Here is a 9,757-nt window from a genome sequence, read left to right on the forward strand (position 1 = left end):
CCTTAACAGTGCTTGAAACCAGTGACATATTTCTTTGAGATTGTCAGTACCTTTCGTCAGTGAATCATTCAAGCTCTTCCATGGATTCTGAATCATCCAGCGTGTTTGCAGGCAGAGTAAAATAATGACAAAACAACTGATGTATCTTTCTGGACCTACAGTTGAAGTCGGAGGTTTACGTACACTTAGGTTGAAGTCATTACAACTCGTTTTTCAACCACTCCACAAATGTCTTGTTAACAAACTACAGTTTTGGCAAGTCGGTTAGGACATCTACTTTGTGCATGACAAGTAATTTTTCCAACAATTGTTTACAGACAGATTATTTCACTTATAATTCACTGTATCACAATTCCAGTGGATCTGAAGTTTACATACACTAAGTTGACTGTGCCTTTTAAACAACTTGGAAAATTCCAGAAAAAGATGTCATGGCTTTAGAAGCTTCTGATGGGCAAATTGACATCATTTGAGTCAATTGGAGGTGTACCTGTGGATGTATTTCAAGGCCTACCTTCAACCTCAGTGCCTCTTTGCTTGACATCATGGGAAAATCAGAAGACATCAGCCAAGACCTCAGAAAAATAATTGTAGACCTCCACAAGTCTGGTCAATCCTTGGAAGTAATTTCCAAATGTCTGAATGTACCACGTTCATCTGTACAAACAATAGTACGCAAGTACAGTGGGGCAAAAAAGTATTTAGTCAGCCACCAATTGTGCAAGTTTTCCCACTTAAAAAGATGAGAGAGGCCTGTAATTTTCATCATAGGTACACTTCAACTATGGCAGACAAAATGAGAAAAAAAAAGACTTACAGAAAACGTTTGACCTCTGTCATTGCCAACAAAGGGTATATAACAAAGTATTGAGATAAACTTTTGTTATTGACAATGCTTATTTTCCACCATAATTTGCAAATAAATTCATGAAAAATCCTACAATGTGATTTTCTGTAATTTTTTTTCTCATTTTGTCTGTCATAGTTGAAGTGTACCTATGATGAAAATTACAGGCCTCTCATCTTTTTTTTTTCAATTTAAAGTTTTATTAAGTTTTCTTGTTTTTCAATCAACCAACAAAACACATTCCACATTCAGAGATGTGACAGGCTTTTAAAAAAAGTAAAAACATATTATAATAATACATTTGAAAAAAAAAATACAATTAAAATGAAAGATTAAGAAAAATAAAGTGTTTTTATTTCATTTATTTATTTTCCTTGGTGCATATATATATATATATATATATATACATACGCACGCGTACTCAAAAATATAATTTAAATAAAAACACACAAAAAAAACATAACGCTTGCAGCAGCACTATCAAGGTTCTCATTAGCTGTTTCTATCCTTCACTGAGACGACGGGCCAATAATTCAGTTTTAGGTTTTACAGCACCTTACACAACATGTATCTGCACATTTCCCTAGTCACCCAGTTGAATAGTGGAGACCAGAGTCTATCAAACTTGGGTTGTCTCTTGTGGAGGTCATAAGTGAGCTTTTCAAGAGGGAGAAAGTCAACAATCTGGTCAATCCACATTTTAAATGTAGGAAGGGTATTAGAGGCCCACAATAGAAGAATACATTTCTTAGCAAAGTATGTAATAGTCATAAGCAAATTTCTCTGTCAGGATCAAGAACAAAGTCCCGCTGGGCATTAAGAAGATAGATACACGGGGTCATATCAAACTATACCTCTAGTATTTTCTGTGCAGAATCTGGCAATCTCTCTACAGCTCCAAAATACATGCATATAGGTTCCACATTCAGAGGTACATCTTTTACAGTTAGGAGACATATCTGTTTTCATTCTATGGAGTCTCAAAGGAGTATAATAAAATTTGTACAATTTTTTTTAGTTAGATTCTTTCATTTTTACATTAGTAGAGGAGCAGTATACCCTGTTGCAAACCTCCGCCCATAACTCATCACTGATAGTCAGACCAAGGTCCTTTCCCCAAATTATTTTCAAAGGAGTAAAGGAGGAGCCTCCTTTCTCAGAAAGGAGTCTATAGATGTAAGATATTTCTCTATCATCTTTTTAAGTGGGAGAACTTGCACAATTGGTGGCTGACTAAATACTTTTTTGCCCCACTGTATATGTGGGAACTCATTCAAGATTGTTGGAAAAGCATTCCAGGTGAAGCTAGTTGAGAGAATGCCAAGAGTGTGCAAAGCTGTCATCAAGGCAAAGGGTGGCTATTTTGAATAATCACAAAATAAAATATATTTAGAAAATGTTTAACACCTTTTTGGTTACTACATGATTCCGTATGTGTTATTTCATAGTTGATGTCTTCACTATTATTCTGCAATGTAGAAAATAGTAAAAAATAAAGAAAAATCCTGGAATGAGTAGATGTTCTAAAACTTTTGACTGGTCATGTATACTTCCATTTGATGTTGGCGGCCATATCTCTGAAATCCATCCCATCCTGTTTGTCTTTACTGTATATTAGCCGTAGTTGGCTAGATAGCAAACAAGGGATAAGAACTTGGCCAGCCAGTATGGCTGTGGAACATTTAGGACGAACAACGTCTATAGATACAGAACAAAGACAATGAGTAAACGACCTTGGGTAGCAACCCTAGATTTCTGTCGTGACTATATCTTGTGGACGGATGAAATAGTTTAAATAAATTAATCAAAATAACGTTTTTTATGAAAATATGTCAATCGTTACTTGAATATGTTGGTTACCCGTTGTGTAAAAGTGATAATGCCCTCAAAGCCGGTGTTTGGAGGATATATTGTGTTCTATACTATCTATTGAATCTTAGCCTATGCTGCTCTGTCATTGCTCATCCACATATTTATATATTCTTATTCCATTCCTATACTTAGATTTGTGTGTATTAGGTATCTGTTGTGGAATTGTTAGATATTGCTGCACTGTCGGAACTAGAAGCACAAGCATTTCACTACACTCACAATAACACCTGTTAACCATGTGTATGTGACCAATAAAATTTGATTTGATATTGCCCGTGCCAATATATCCTCCAAACACCGGCTTCTATGCCATTATCACTTAAATATGCACCACACAGAACACTGCAACTGCCTGTGCAACGCAAACGCAGTGTTTAATTGGAAATTAATGTTATGCTATGTTAATGTTATGCTATGCTACACCAAAATGCAATGACACTGTTAGTGTGATCGAGGCATTACGACGCTTCAGACGATTTTGTGAGAAGCCTGATTTTCGGGATGTCTCATGGTCTGACAAACACTGCTCTATCTCCGTCACTTTTCACCGCAGATGAAATCAGATCAGGGCTCATAGTCTTGGATACCTAAATATGGGCCCAGATCAGTGGCGATTTTAACATGTAAATCTAATTTTAAAAAATGTTTTTGATGTATGCCAGCAAAGCTACAATACATGAATTGCACTACAACGGTGACAAACGGTTCCCACAAACTATTAGGCCTACATAAAACTGTCCCAAAATCAGTCCCAACATCTTACCACTACTACACCTGGCAATCAACAGAGCCTTGTCTGGCAGCGAAACAGGTCATTCAGTCTCGTTAACTGCCTTTTAAAAAAACATAGCTGATATGGCTGACTTGCTTAAACAAATGTGGTTTCTACTGACAATTGAGATGTACGAACTATGACATAAGAGGACAAAGAGTGGATGAGGCAATCCGTAATTTCGATGAGCGAGCTAGAATAGACTTAGTCAATATAACTATTTGTTCAGCACTTGAAATGTACAGCAACAGAATTCAACATGGAATGTTCTTACAGTATTTCCCTCTACACCAAGTCAGAACCGTAGGATAAATAAAGGAAGCATATAAGCAGACAATATTCAATGATTACATTTCCCTAAAACAGGTTACGCACCACCAAGTCAGAACAGTAGGTGAAATTAAGAGTGGTAAAAATACCAAATTATTAGGGTGAGGCACTACTAACATCTTACTACACAAGAAACTTAGTATTACTTTCTTATCTACAGTATACATATCTCCTTGGCATATTACATCATTTATGCAGCAGTATACAATACATTTTTGGACTCTCATTGTTGTGCTGTGCTCACTTGAACAGGCAGTCCTTTGTGGGCACATTTTGTTGTCAAAGAAAGAGAGAGGCCGGATTTACAATTACGAGTTGGATGACCGTTCAAAACGTATTTTCCCAGTCGGAGCTCGTTTATTCCCGACTTCCCAGATGCATTGCTTGCAGTTAGCCACAGTCACGATTCCTTCCAAACGACTCATTGTGGAATTTTCCATTTCCAACTTGTTGTGGAATTTTTATGTGCAATGGCCGATGAGCACAGTATTCTCGTTTTACGTATAATTTCTCTTCATTATTTCTCTTCATATGACGAGGATTAAAAAGGATTTGCCAGTAGATTGTCGACTTGATTCATGATGATGACTGCTAGCTAAGATTTTGAAAGTATGATGTTGACATGATCAGTCCAATCAAAGCTACTTTACATATACTGTGATTTGATGCAATTTTATCTGTGGCCAATGACCTTAAGCCTTCTTGGAAGGGCACTTCTAATGTAACTCTATGGCAGCACCCAAAGGGCTTGAATTTTCGATGTCCACCTTTACACTTGGCGGTGACGTAGTGTCCCCATGAGTGACAGAACACTGAGCCAGTCACGGCGAAATGCTCCGTATATTCGGCTGACTTGCCCCACCACCAAAGAAAGCATCGATCTAGGCTGAAACACCTTTATTTTGGAGATTCCTTAACAAAAATAAAGATCAATGATATCTTTTTTTTTTACATTGTTTGCAAACTGATATTTTATTTTTTACCTTTATTTTACTAGGCAAGGCAGTTAAGAACAAATTCTTATTTTCAATGATGGCCTAGGAACAGTGGGTTAACTGCCTTGTTCAGGAGCAGGAGCTCAGGGATTCAATCTTGCACCCTTTTGGTTACAAGTCCAACACTCTAACCTCTAGGCTACCTGATATATGACGTATTAATGCCAAAATGCAAGAGAAAAGCCATACCTTCAGATTGGAGTCTAGGTGTAATTTAGATTTTGGCCACCAGATGACAGCAGTGTGTGTGCACAGTTTCAGACTGATCCAGTAAAGAATTACATTACTGCACAATATTTTTTTATCAAGTCTGCCAGGAGTTTGCCCAAAATGTGCTGAATTGGCCAATTGATACATTTTCAAGTACATAACTATAGAGAAAATTGTCCCCCAGCCCCCTCTTTTACACTGCTGCTACTCTCTTTTTATTATCTATGCATAGTCACTTTAACTCTATCTACATGTACATATTACCTCAATTACCTTGACTAACCGGTGCCCCACACATTGACTCTGTACCGGTACCCCCTGTATATAGCTTCGCTACTGTTTTTTTTTTACTGCTGCTCTTTAATTATTTGTTATTTTTACTTATGTATTTTTTACTCAACACTTATTTTACTTGTAAGTAGTATTCAGCGCATGTGACAAATACTATTTTATTTTAAATGCTATGGTAATAAAAGGAATGTCATACATGATTGATCATTAGCTTATACACTTACTTTCATACAACTAGATGGCCGGGCGGGGTGGGTGTGGAGCCAGAGACAGCAGTGGGGTTGAACTGTAGACCCCAGTTCCTACATTTGAACATAAGAATTGATTCTATCAAACAAAACTATGCTACATTTGATCTCTGGGACACTCAGGATGACAAATCAGAACAAGATTACTGAATGTAAGTACATCATTTACCTTCAGAGGTGAATGTATCAAACCAGTTGCCGTGATAAAAGTTTTTTGTTGTTGTGCACTCTTCAAATTGCATGGTATTTTTTCAATGTAATTGGAACTGTTAATCGGACACGGCAGTTAGATTAACAAGAATCTAAGCTTTCTGCCCATATAAGACATGTCTATGTCCCGGAAAGTTGGCTGTTGTATAATACGTCATTCTAGTCACAATAGCGCACGTTAGCAACAACCTTCCCGGTTTAGGGACACAGATCCCGTAGAGGTTAAACCTAAAACAAATACTCTATGAACGTCAGAAAAACTGACATATTTGGAAAATGTTGTAAATGATCATTGTAACCTACAGTGCCGTGAAAAAGTATTTGCCCCTTTTAAAATGTTCTCTACTTTTGCATATTTTTGACACTGAATGTTCAACCAAAACCTGATATTCGATAAAGGGAGCCTGAGTGAACACATAGCACAACAATTACATACTGTACTTATTTCATAAACAAAGTTATGCAGTACCCAATGCCCTTGTGTGAAAACGTAATTGCCCCCACTCTCAATAACTGGTTGTGCCACCTTTTTAGCTGTAATCACTCCATCCAAAAGCTTCCTGTAGTTGTTGATCAGTCTTGGGGGGATTCTGGCCCACTCTTCCATGCAGAACTGCTGTAACTCCGTGACATTTGTGGGTTTTCAAGCTTGAACTGCTCGTTTCAAGTCCCGACACAACATCTACATTGGGATTAGGTCTGGACTTTGATTAGGCCATTCCAAAACTTCAAATTGGTTGCTTATCAGCAATTTTCATGTAGACTTGATTGTGCGTTTTGGATCATTGTCCTTCTGCATGACCCAGCTGTGCTTCAGCTTTAGCTCACAGATGGATGGCCTGACAGTATCCTGTACATTTATCTGATACAGAGCAGAATTCATGGTTCCTTCTATTAAGGCAAGTCGTCCAGGTCCGTTGGTAAGAGGTTCATACTGTGGAATGCAGTGTTTGGTTTTCACCAGGCATAATGGGACCATGTTGCCCAAAAAGTTATAATTTTGAATAATCTGTCCATAGAACATTCTTCCAAGACTTGATGATCATCCAGGTACTTTTTGGCAAACTTCAGTCATCTTTTTGGATGTCATGAGTCCCATTATGCCTGGCGAAACCCAAACTCTACATTGTGTTTTGAGAACATTTGCCGCGACCTTACGAATGTTGTGGGAACTTCACAGAACCAATTTTAGGTTTGCTGGGTAGTCTGTCATGCTCAAGAATACCACTAAATTTTGTGCAATTGGTGTTAGCATCACAGTGCTAGCTGCATCGCAGTGCTAGCTGTGTCACCAGAGATTCTGGGTTCGAGCCCAGGCTCTGTCGCAGCCGGCCGCGACCGGGAGGCCCATGGGGCGGCGCACAATTGGCCCAGAGTCGTCCGAGTTAGGAAGGGTTTGGCTGGCAGGGTTATCCTTGTCTCATTGCGCACTAGCGACTCCTGTGGCGGGCCGGGTGCAGTGCACGCTGACCAGGTCGCCAGGTGTACGGTGTTTCCGCCGACACATTGGTGTGGCTGGCTTCCGGGTTGGATGTGTATTGTGTCAAGAAGCAATGCAGCTTGGTTGGGTAATGTTTCATGGACGCGTGGCTCCCGAGTCCGTACGGGAGTTGCAGCGATGAGACAGGACTGTAACCACTACCAAATGGATACCATGAAATTGGGGAGAAAAAAAGTTCTAAAAACAAATATAGAGAACATGAATGTTCACAAAAGATGTTTACATACTGAGGAAATTCTAAGGAGAGGCAATATGTTATCCCTAATCAAGCCCCATTGTGGAAATTTAATCATCTTCCATATAATCATGTTTTTTTAGCAACAAACTGGACGCGTGCGCAACAATGGGGAAAAACAGACAGGGTTGACTTAGATTGGTGACAACATGTAAGCAATATTTTGTCTCCAATGTTTATTGAAAGCATAAATACATTTGCACAATGAGCACTTTTCTCTCAAATACTGTACATCGATACAATTGTTGGTTAGCTAGCTAGCACATTTGATCTATATTAGTATTAACATTAAATCACTTAAAACAAAACATGGTATGAAGAACAAACAGGCCACTTAAGATTCCCCACATGGCAGTTTCTTGTCAGTCTTGTTAGCAATCTGGCCATCCAGGACAGGATTTTCTGGCAGGTGAGATCAGGCGGGACCATTCTAGCCAATGAGAGGGCAGATACGCGTGTGTGCGCAACAGCACAAAGTTGTTTTTCTCAAAGTTTCCAGAATGCCAAGGGTATCCACTTATATCAGAACATTTGTAACAACCTAAACATTATAAAACGTGTATTTGATCAAATAAGCCTCACGTAATTCAAGAATGTCATAGACATTAATACTGAAACTGAAATGGGCTTGTCTCACGCTGTTAAGTAATATTTGTCTTTCAAAAAGTCTGAATGACACCTGACGTGTCACAACAAGATAAACACAAAGTACATAAACACAATGGAGACCATTATGTGCACCACCACCGCAATGCTTTTCTCATGAGTTAGAGGTAACTGCATATATGGAGTGTGTCTGATAGTGGACGTTGCGAAACAAGTGGGAGGATCAACACAAGTGGGTGTATCGAAACCTAACCCCACAAAGTAGAACTGCACTGTTAGTCACATGTTGTCAACATGTGGTCAACCCTCCATCTGGAGACCTCCTGGGTATTCAGGCTTGGCTTTTGATCCAACCCTGAAACATCCAAGTCTGCTTATCAAGGAACTGTTGAGCAGCTGATGTTTAGGCTACAGTGTGGTTAGACTAGGGCTTGAACAAAAGCCTGCACACCCAGTAGCTCTCCTGGAGGATGATTGCCACCCTTGATATAAAATCTTGCACCATTACAACCAAATACTTAAAAATATATATAATTTTACTTTATTCAATGATTCAGAGATCAAATGGATGAAGTGAGCTACTTCAAATCAAGGTATATAACTCGACATGAATATGTAGATTTTTAAATGATTGATATGTGTGCCTCCATTAATTAAATTGATACAAATTATGAAACAAATTTCCATGACTTTTCATGACCTTAAACCCTCATTTTCGATATGTCACGGACAGATTCACAGACTAGTGGCAAATAAAGTTGAACAATTAAAAAAATATGTTTTAACCTTTATTTTGCTATGCAAATCAGTTAAGAATAATAATCTCTGGATTAACTATCTAATGTTAGCTAAATGTAGTAATGAATCATTTGGCTACATTTCTTTAAATTGACAATTCTGTGAACGGTATTGTGCAAGTTTTAAATTGACACAGTATCTGTTAGCAAAGGTGTCAGCTAGAGATGACATGCAGGAGCTTGCAGGGATTTGTAGTTTTCTATGTCTACTTTGTTGCTAATAAGCATTTTCCAATCTGAGAGTAAATAGAGCCGAATATATTGATAATAGTCACCTTGTCCGAGAGAGATTTACATGGTTATGAAAACATCACGCCAGGGAAAGCCTACACGAAACACAGCCCTTTAAGTGTTTCTACAAAAAATGGAAAAAACTGTCTCAGCCTCATTGCAAAATGTGTAGAATAGCATAAGATTATCTATGAAGCCACAATTTTCTTTCTGACACGTAGCAATATGTTTAGATTGGCAGGAAATGAGCTCTTCCTCTTCTGAAGTTAAGTCTTCTGATTCTCACACTCTATCTTCTCCTTTTAGTCCATCCTGTTTCTTTGTTCTGCCTGAATCGTCATCACCCCTGTTGAGGTACTAGAGCACATTGCGTTCAACTTAACTGTGAAAGTATAGATTATACAGTATATTATAGATCAATCAGTTATTGAACAAATATGATGTACCTTGATGTTTTTCTGTTATCTGCTATATCCAACATTGCATTTGATATATCAACACAATAGGAAGCCCTACACAGTACATTGTGAAGTAGCAAAGCACAAAATACAGAGTACAAGTAGTCTACTTCAATTCAAACATATATCACACTAGCATGAGTATAGATACTCA

This window comes from Oncorhynchus nerka, linkage group LG27, assembly GCF_034236695.1.
Source record: "Oncorhynchus nerka isolate Pitt River linkage group LG27, Oner_Uvic_2.0, whole genome shotgun sequence".
Classification (NCBI taxonomy): Eukaryota; Metazoa; Chordata; class Actinopteri; order Salmoniformes; family Salmonidae; genus Oncorhynchus; species Oncorhynchus nerka.